We start from the raw sequence: 9,014 nt of genomic DNA, 5'->3' as shown, positions 1-9,014 counted from the left end.
AAGTAAGAAAAACATTTAAAAAACCCCAAGCTCTCCCAAGCCTTTTTTTTCTTTCTTTTCAAGGCTGAAAATGCCGGAGAAAAGAGACAGCCTGGCAAGAAGGCTAAGCAATGGTGGAACGCAGAGAAAGTCAAGGCAATGGTGGATGGACGATAAGGGCAAAGGCTGAAGGATTGGGCAATAGAGCTCTCTCTTCTCCCACACATGAGGCAGCAGAGGAGGAAATGGCACCTGCACCCCCATTAAATACCCCTGGTGCAATACCCCTCAGAAATTCCCTCCCGCCCTCACTGGTCTTTGCCTTCCGCCTGGCCAATGAGGGTCAATTTAACACTTTAAATTCCTTTAAAGGAATTAGGAAGCAATTTCAAACAGATCAGCCCCTGCTTTCCCAGCCAATCTGCAGGCTTGAAGGGTGGGAAATTCAAACAGACGTCAGAACTGAAATCGGAGACTGCGGAGAAAGTAAAGACTTTGTGCTTCACTCGATCGCAAAATGGAGGTCCGAAATGTTTTCCAAAGAACAAAACTTTTGGTTCCAAAATAGGGTCATTTCGATTCGGTTACAAACGTTTTCGTTTTTAATTTTTTTCATTTCGATTTGTATACAAAATGTCCAAAAATGCCATTTTCGGACACAAAACGTTTTGTTGCCAAATTGAAATACACAAGCCTAGTATCAAGGCAGTGTCTGCACATGTGCGTTCAAAATAGGGCCTTCCTGATTCAGCCTGAGCGGACTCTAAAATTAACTGAGCAGACATTTAAAAACCTGTGAGTGTGCGCACATACACACATCTTAGGGGGAAGGGAACATTGATCTGGACACTCCAATTGGTCCAGAATGTGATTGCCAGGATTTTGTCTGGGCCCAAGCAGATCAGATAACATTCTTTCAATGGTTTAGCAGTTTCACTCCCTCCCTGCTAGTCTGTTACTAAGCTCAAGTCAAGATGCTAGCTTTGACCTTTAAAGCCCCAAATGGCCTGGGACCAAGTTATCACTTCCTCCCATATGAAACTGCCTGGGAACTTTCTTCTATTTCTGAGATGTTTTATTTCCACAGACATTTTCAGGACATTCCGTCTTGTCATTTGCTTATATCCTATTGCTGCTTTTTAACTGTGCTATTTTATACTGTTTTAAAATTTAAAAATTTGTTTATTATTTGTTTTCTCATATTAATTTTCTCATATTTATTCAAGCTGCCTTGAATAAATTTGATATAGAACGACAGAGTAAACACTATAGAAATAAATTTGTTGAAAAGCAGGACAGACAGTTAGTAATAATGGTACTGATAAGATGTGTGAAACTGTGTAAGAGTTTAAGCCTTGAGTTAGTTAGCAAAGGAAACAAGGACTGAGAGAGATGAGATGGCACGTAAATGCTAAATGGAGATGCAATGTAGTGGCTGGATTAAAATAACCACTTTTCATTTAGGCAATTCTAGGAAAAATCTAGCCATGCTATATTGATTTATTTTATTTAATAAATTACTTAACACCTAGATTTCAAGGCAGTGTACACAACTTAAAACAGTAAATAAAACCCAATTAAAACAATTTTAAAATAACATTTTAAAAAATAGTTTAACAAAAAAAAGCCCATTATAAAATAGTTTTAGGAAAAGGCCTAAGAAAACAGGTGTGTCTTAAGCAACCATGAATGTAAATGTAATGTTAGAGCCTGACATTGTTTTGTTGCATTATTTGGTAACATCACGAATAATTACTACTACTACAACTGCTACTACTATGAATACTTATATCCTGCTTTTCAACAAAAGTTCCCGAAGTGGTTTACATAGATATAAACAAACAAATGAAATGGCTCCCTGTCCCCAAAGGGCTTATCATAGAATCAGTAGCTTGAGAGGGATGAGAGAAAGATTAGATTGAGACCCGAGTCCTTCCTGGGTTTCATTTTGTTTGTTTTTATTAATTTATTATTTATTGTTCAATTTATATACCACTTTTCATTAAAATCTCAAAGCAGTTTACAATATAATTAGAATACAAATGATCTCCAAGCAGTTTACAATATAATTAAAACAATACATAATTAAAATACAAAAGCACAGATAATATAAATATTAATATATATGCACATGATGTGGGTCACGTCTATAGTAACTAATAGATATTAATTCAGGCAGTGAGGTAACTGTATATTAGGAAATATTCAAAAAATCATTTGTCAAGAAATATAGAGCGAGAAATCACTGATATTAATTGCAAAGGTGGAAACTTTCATCGATTAATTGGTTAAGGAATCAATTAAAACCCTTTTTAATTGACTGAAGGTGCATCCCCAATTAACTGAGCAACATGTTTTAATGTTAATGATTTTTAATGCATTGTTCTTTCACACAGATGGTAATGCATCTTCTAAGATAGTACCTGCTGCAACGTATACATGCACCATAGACAAAGAAAATGTCATTTTTTCTTCAAAACTATTGGTTGTCTCATATGCAGATTTAATTGTTCCACCAATTAAAACTCATTTGATTAATCGACTTAGATTTCTTCTTGGGTGACAGGCCAAATTAATAACTATTAAAGTTTCTCAAGAATGTGACCTCAGGGCATGCCTGCACTTTCCTTCCTCCACCTCTGAAGTGAAGAGAGGAGGTAAACCTTTTCCCACCATGCCATAGCCCTGACTAACATCACAGCTCCAAAGGTGCTATTCACTCCAAGAGGGGTGTTTCCACCAGTCCCAATGGAGCTTCCTTCATGGGCCAAAGAGCAGCTTTGGTGGAGGCGCAATTTTCATTTGAGCAGCAGCACCACAATGAAAAAGGTTCAATACCCCTTTTTTGTGTGTCACAGTCCCAATCTTGATCCTCCCCGCTCAGCTGCAATTTAACTTTAAAAACAACTGCAGGGCCAAACTAGATATTTAATGTACCATGTAGTTTGGCCCTCACACATATTTTTGTATCATATAAAGTGATCTGATTGGTACATTAGGCAAACTACCTGCACATATGGAATTGGTGCTCACTGTGGATGAGTCCCTAATTGCAAGTTTTAGATAGCTCATGTCTACAGAAAAAGTATAGCACTATCTGACTTAAGAGCTTGTTTCAGAAATAGAGGACTTCAGAGCAATTTGTAGTATATTCATTGCAGAAAAAACCTAATGGGTACAAGATCTGTGGACGTGTGCTCCCAAGGCCCCTAAACAAGTATCCACAATGACTTTGTGAGTGATGAAAGAGACAATTCTAAATCTAATATTATGTCCACATTTGATACTGTTACTCTTATTCACTGAATGGAATTGCCATATGATGGCAGCAGAAGAGCAATAATGAAGAGCCAAGAAGCAAAAGGAGTCTATGCATACATCCGTGTTCACAAAGATAAAAAATCATTTGTGAGATCGCACCAATGATTTTGAAACTAGCCAAACTCCTCAGTTAGTAAGGTTCCCCCCACCGCCACACCACACACACACACACACAGAGATAAAGATTGTGCCTTCAGCTATTATGAAACAGCATTGCTTTCTTGAAATCTTAGCATCACTATTGAGCTTTTCAAAAGCTATGTCATTTCTCACATTCGAAACAAAGTTGTGTATTTTAGTGTTGCCAGCAGTCCCGTATTATACAGCAAGTCCCATATCTGAAGTAAAAATTGCTTGTTCTTTATGTTCAACCCCCTCCCCAATATTGGTAGAGCCTGGGGCTCTCCCTCATCCCTCAATGCATTTGCACTGAGCCCTTTGAAGTCTGGGTAAAGTCCATATTATAATGTGAAAGAAACAACAAAGTTCACAAAAGAAGCCCCAGTTGCTCTGCAGCAGGGGCATAGCTATAATAGAGCAAGGGAGGACAAATGTCCCTGGGCCCACAGAGACCTGGGCACTTCTTGGGGCCCCACAGAGTCTCCCTACTCTCCCGCATCAAAAAGACTGGCTGCTGTAAAAATACAAAATAAATACAGTCAACTTTTCCCTGAATATATTCTGGTGTGAAAAGTAGTGCATTCAGCTAATTTAAATGGCAGGTTGTCCATGGACAATTTGGCATTTGCAGGACAATGAAGAGTATGTTCAGAATTTCTTCTGAAATAATTTGAAAATTCCAACCTTTTCTTGAGCATTCTGGGATGCACAGGAGGAGTGTGTGTGTGTGTGTGAGAGAGAGAGAGAGAAAATGTGAGTGTGTGTATGTAGAGGGAGAGGATGTTTATCTTGCAAAGGGTCCCTCCATTAGGCCAAGGGTCCTAATGAAATCATAACACCCACTTTCAAAATCACCTATTTATACTTTAAACCCATGCCTATCATTATTTCAGTACATCTTCAATTTTCCAGCAGAGTATCTACACTTGTGCCATTCTTTCTGGTGCAAGCTGCCATATGAGAACATGTGAGAAAGCTCTCAGAAGTATGCACTGAGTTATTTTCAGTGTGTCTCATTTCTTATATCTGGAACCATAGGGCTACCTCTGGCCATGGCTCATTTTGTTGTCCTTGATGTACATATTTTGCCAGCCCTAAGAAGTCCAGTCCTTCCTTACTTCTCCTTGTATGGTATACAGAGTCCTTGGAGCAACTCTGATAAGTTTTAGACCCCCTTTCTTGGGTGTGGTAACTCTAAACTATAACTCCCAAGACTGCATGCTTGGGAATAAAATGTATGTGTGTGAGAGATAAACGGAGAGAGAGTACACAAATGGACAAATAAGGATAGGAACATTGCTAGGGTTGTATGTATACATATATCGGATCACAGTAGTAGGCATATATGTTAACAAGTTGTTTTAGTAAGAACTAATCTGCCTACTTTCCTTTCACTATCTCCACAACTTGACTAAATTTGGTTCAAATCAAGGTCCACAAGTTAGATCTCTTGCACCTCAAATATTCATGTGTCCGCCATCTTGGATCGGGGTGGATGACATCACCACAAACTATGGCATTGAGGTTTCCCAATGTGCCCCTACAGCTGTAGCAAATTTGGTTCAAATCAGTTAGGCAGTTCACAAGTTAGCCAATTGTGCCTCAAAGGTTTATGCTTCCGCCATCTTGACTCAAGGTAGATGACATCATCACAAACTACGCCATTGAGGTGTTCCTGTGGTTAGCCCATTTGCGTCTCAAATGTTCACGTGTCCGCCATCTTGGATCAGGGTGAATGACATCATCACAAACTACGCCATTGTGGCATCCCTATGTGTCCCTACAGCTGTAGCAAATTTGGAGTTCAAATTGGTTAGGTGCTTCACAAGTTAGCCCATTTGCGCCTCAAAGGTTTATGTGTCTGCCATCTTGAACCGGGGTAGATGACACCATCACAAACTACGTAGTTGAGGTGTCCCTACAGCAGTGGCAAATTTGGTTTAAATTGGTTAAGCAGTTCACAAGTTAGCCCACTTGCACCTCAAAAGTTTAAGTGTCCGCCATCTTGAATCAGGGTGGATTACATCATCACAAACTACGCCATTGAGGTATTCCTATGTGTCACTCACTACAACTGTACCTCATTTGGTTCAAATCAGTTAGTTCACAAGTCTCAAATGTTGCGTCTCAAATGTTCACACATCTGCTATCTTGGATTGGGATAGATGACATCATCACAAATTATGTCATTGAGGTTTCTCCACGTGCCCCTACAGCTGTAGCAAATTTGGTTCAAATCAGTTAGGTGGTTCATAAGTTAGCCCACTTGCACCTCAAAGGTTTACGTGTTCGCCATCTTGAATCGGAGTAGATGACATCATCACAAACTACGCTGTTGAGGTGTCCCTATGTATCCTTACAATTGTACCCATTTTGGTTCATATTGGGTCTGGCCTTGTGAAGTTGATGAGGGGCACACACACACACACACACACACACACACACACACAATTCCGGGTGATCTCATAAGCCTACTGGAAAGTTGGCTAAAAATGTTTCTGAGCTAGGAGAATATGTGTGCACAAGTATGTGTGTGAACGTGTATGCATCTATGAAGAGGGTGTGTAATAGTATATGCACAGAAGGGAAAGAAAGGGCATTCTAAGAATGTTGTTTTCATCATGTCCTTACAGTTTTTCTACAACAAATATATGGGGGAGAGGGCAACAAAGAAGACAGGGAGCAAAGGGGCCCATCTTCACTTTTTGTCCCTAGGCCCACGCCAACCTTGCTATGCCACTGCTCTGCAGACTTACAGGAGCAATTGACTGGGTTTATTTACACCTTGCTAATTGTTTACTTGTCGATTTTAAATAGACCCACATACCCCCGCTGACTCACCACTTCTGGCAGATAAAGCAGCCTTTCAGTGAGGCTTTCAGTGACAGCCGTGGCAAGATGGAGGGGGGATGTAGCCTGTGTGTGTGAAAACCTGGGGGGTTCTCTTAATTTTCCACCTGACACTTGCTCCATGTCTGAGTGGGATGGTCTGTGTGAACAAGAAGCTTTGTGAAATCATGGGGCTTGTGCTGTTTTGTTGTTACAAATGGCTTCTGTCACTCAGGCTTCTGATTACCCATGAGATGACACACACCCCAAGTCCCACCCCTTGAAGTTTTTCACACCCAGCTTTTAGCTCACATCTCCTCCAGAATGGAGGGTGTGTGTTCACATATTGGCCAAATTTACCCCAAAGTCCCTGCGAGCTATCGGAGCACTTCACACACAATTCGGGTTTTTCCTTGTGCATTAGAGTGTAGGCCGATTTATATCTGAGGTTAAAAAATACACTTTTTGTTGGTTTTTTGGGCAACTTCAAACTCCTAGTAAAGCCTCGCAGAAAACCCACAATAAAGCCTGCTGTCTGGGAAAGTCCTTTGTGACCCATATACAGGCAGTGGACTGTTGGCAACCCTAGACTGCATTTGTCTAATAGCAATTTATATAAGATAGCAGGAAAAGCCAGACATGTGGAACAATGTTCTCTGATCAGCTTATCTGGAAATATGCTAGGCAAAAACCTATCAAAAATAATAGTAATGTGGTCATATTGAACATCCAGAGTATCCACATGTCCTGTATATGCACAACCTAGTAATTTCTTCAGAATCACTACTACTCTTTTTTCGAAAGGGTAATATATGTAGTCCTTGTGTCAAGAATTTAACTTAGGAACATAGGAAGCTGCCATATACTGAGTCAGACCATTGGTCTATCTTGCTCAGTATTGTCTACCCAGACTGGCAGCAGTTTCTCTGAGGTTGCAGTTAGGAATCTCCCTCATCTCTATCTTGGAAAAGCCAGGGAGGGAACTTGAAACTTCCTGCTCTTCCCAGAGCGGCTCCATCCCCTAAGGGGAATCTCTTACAGTGCTCACATGTGGTCTCCCATACAAATACAACCAGGGCAGACCCTGCTTAGCTAAGGGAACAAGTCATGCTTGCTACCACAAGACCAGCGCTTCTGCAGACATCTGCTGAATATCCAGGAAACAAATGAAAGAGGGTTAAATGGAAAGTGGGTGGGGCTCTATCGAAGCACAGCTCCTGAAGAGACTTCCCATCTTCAGCTTCTCATGGGACTACCAGCACTTCCTGCTATGCTCCCAGGTGTGTGCTGAGACGAGGGCCCAGAAGAGGCTGCAGCTGGAAACATGGAGGTACGGTATTGCTGCAGCTCGGCTCCCCATAGCAGTGTAGCTGAACACAATGGCTTTCTTCTTTCTTCCCTTGATAGTTCTGCTTCCTCCCACCCTATTCTTTCCCTTGGAAGCTCTGCTCCCTTTTCTCTTCCTTGGCCCCAGAAAATCCTCCAGCACTCAGGAAGGGTGCAGTCGCAAGTATAGCTGGAAGTGGGGGCCTGCAGCTGCATGACCAAGTTGCTGACTCTTAATTATCTCCTTGGAAGTTATGCACTCTCCACCCACACACACAGACCTTGGGAGATGAAACAGGGTCAACAACTCCTTGCACCTGGAATGGTGTGTGTGTGTGTGTGAGAGAGAGAGAGAGAGAGAGCTTTCTCCCTAGATCTTCCCTAAGCTATTTAGAAGAGTCTCCACAGACTGGACCCTTATCCTTTTCCCCTCTTCAACTTCCTTCCCTCCATCATTTGGGGCTTGTCCTCGATTGTCCTCGTTAAAATAAAATTAGGACTGTGGTTGGCACCATCTTTCTTCCTTCCTTCCTTTCCTTCCTTCCTTCCTTTCTTTCTCATTCATTCCTCTGTGTAAACCGCCTTGAGCCATTTTTGGAAGGGCGGTATAGAAATCTATCAATCAAATCAAATCAATCAAATCATTCAGTAGTAGCCGCTGAGGGCCCAGGGCCTTCAGAAGGGCCAACTGCTAATCCCTGAGACCATCTTTGTGCCCATAGATTTCATGAGATGGTGGTGGTTCAACTTTCAGGGCCCATCCAAAGTAAAAGGGAAAAGCACCCACTGTGGGGCAGTTTGCCAAGGTTCCCCTGAAGCCTGGAGGTGTGGCCCTGAAAGACCCATGCAGGTCTCTTCTGCAGCAGCAGAGCATCAGTACTTCCTTACACCCCTTAAGGCTCTACACATGATCCATGCATAAAGCCTAACCGGGCTCGGGGGGGGCAGGGGGAGAGCGGGCTTAGCCCACTCTCCCCACAGACGATCAGGGAGCTTGCCCTGGGCGGCCGGATCAGGTGCCCACAGAGCTACCAGCTCCGTCACGGAGCCAGTTAGGGCAGTGGGGATCGGGGCCTCCTGGCTCCTGGAAGTCCCAGAATGCCCCTTGTGAATACATGGGGCATTCTGGGGAGATCTCCGAGGCCAGGAGGCCTCCTTGTGAGTCACCGCAGTGCAGAGCCACTCTGTGGCAACTCATGATCGCCAAAACGGGGTTAGCGGAGCACTTGCAGGGGGAAGTCAAGTGGGCTAACCACCGAGAGTTGCATGGCTCCCGGAAGTTCTCACGACCACTCAAACTCCCTTAGCCCGCTTTCGAGCAGTTGTGTGAATAGCCTGCTTGTGTTTTTGTAGGTGGGAAGACAAAATATGCCAATATATTTAGTGTGAATTTTGTGTTGACTCTTTTTTCACCTCTTGCTTTTGAGTTTTGGTGGCAG

This window comes from Hemicordylus capensis, chromosome 5 (genome assembly GCF_027244095.1).
Source record: "Hemicordylus capensis ecotype Gifberg chromosome 5, rHemCap1.1.pri, whole genome shotgun sequence".
NCBI lineage: Eukaryota > Metazoa > Chordata > Lepidosauria > Squamata > Cordylidae > Hemicordylus > Hemicordylus capensis.
The sequence above is the reverse complement of the archived record's forward strand: the minus strand, read 5'-3'. Positions refer to the sequence as shown.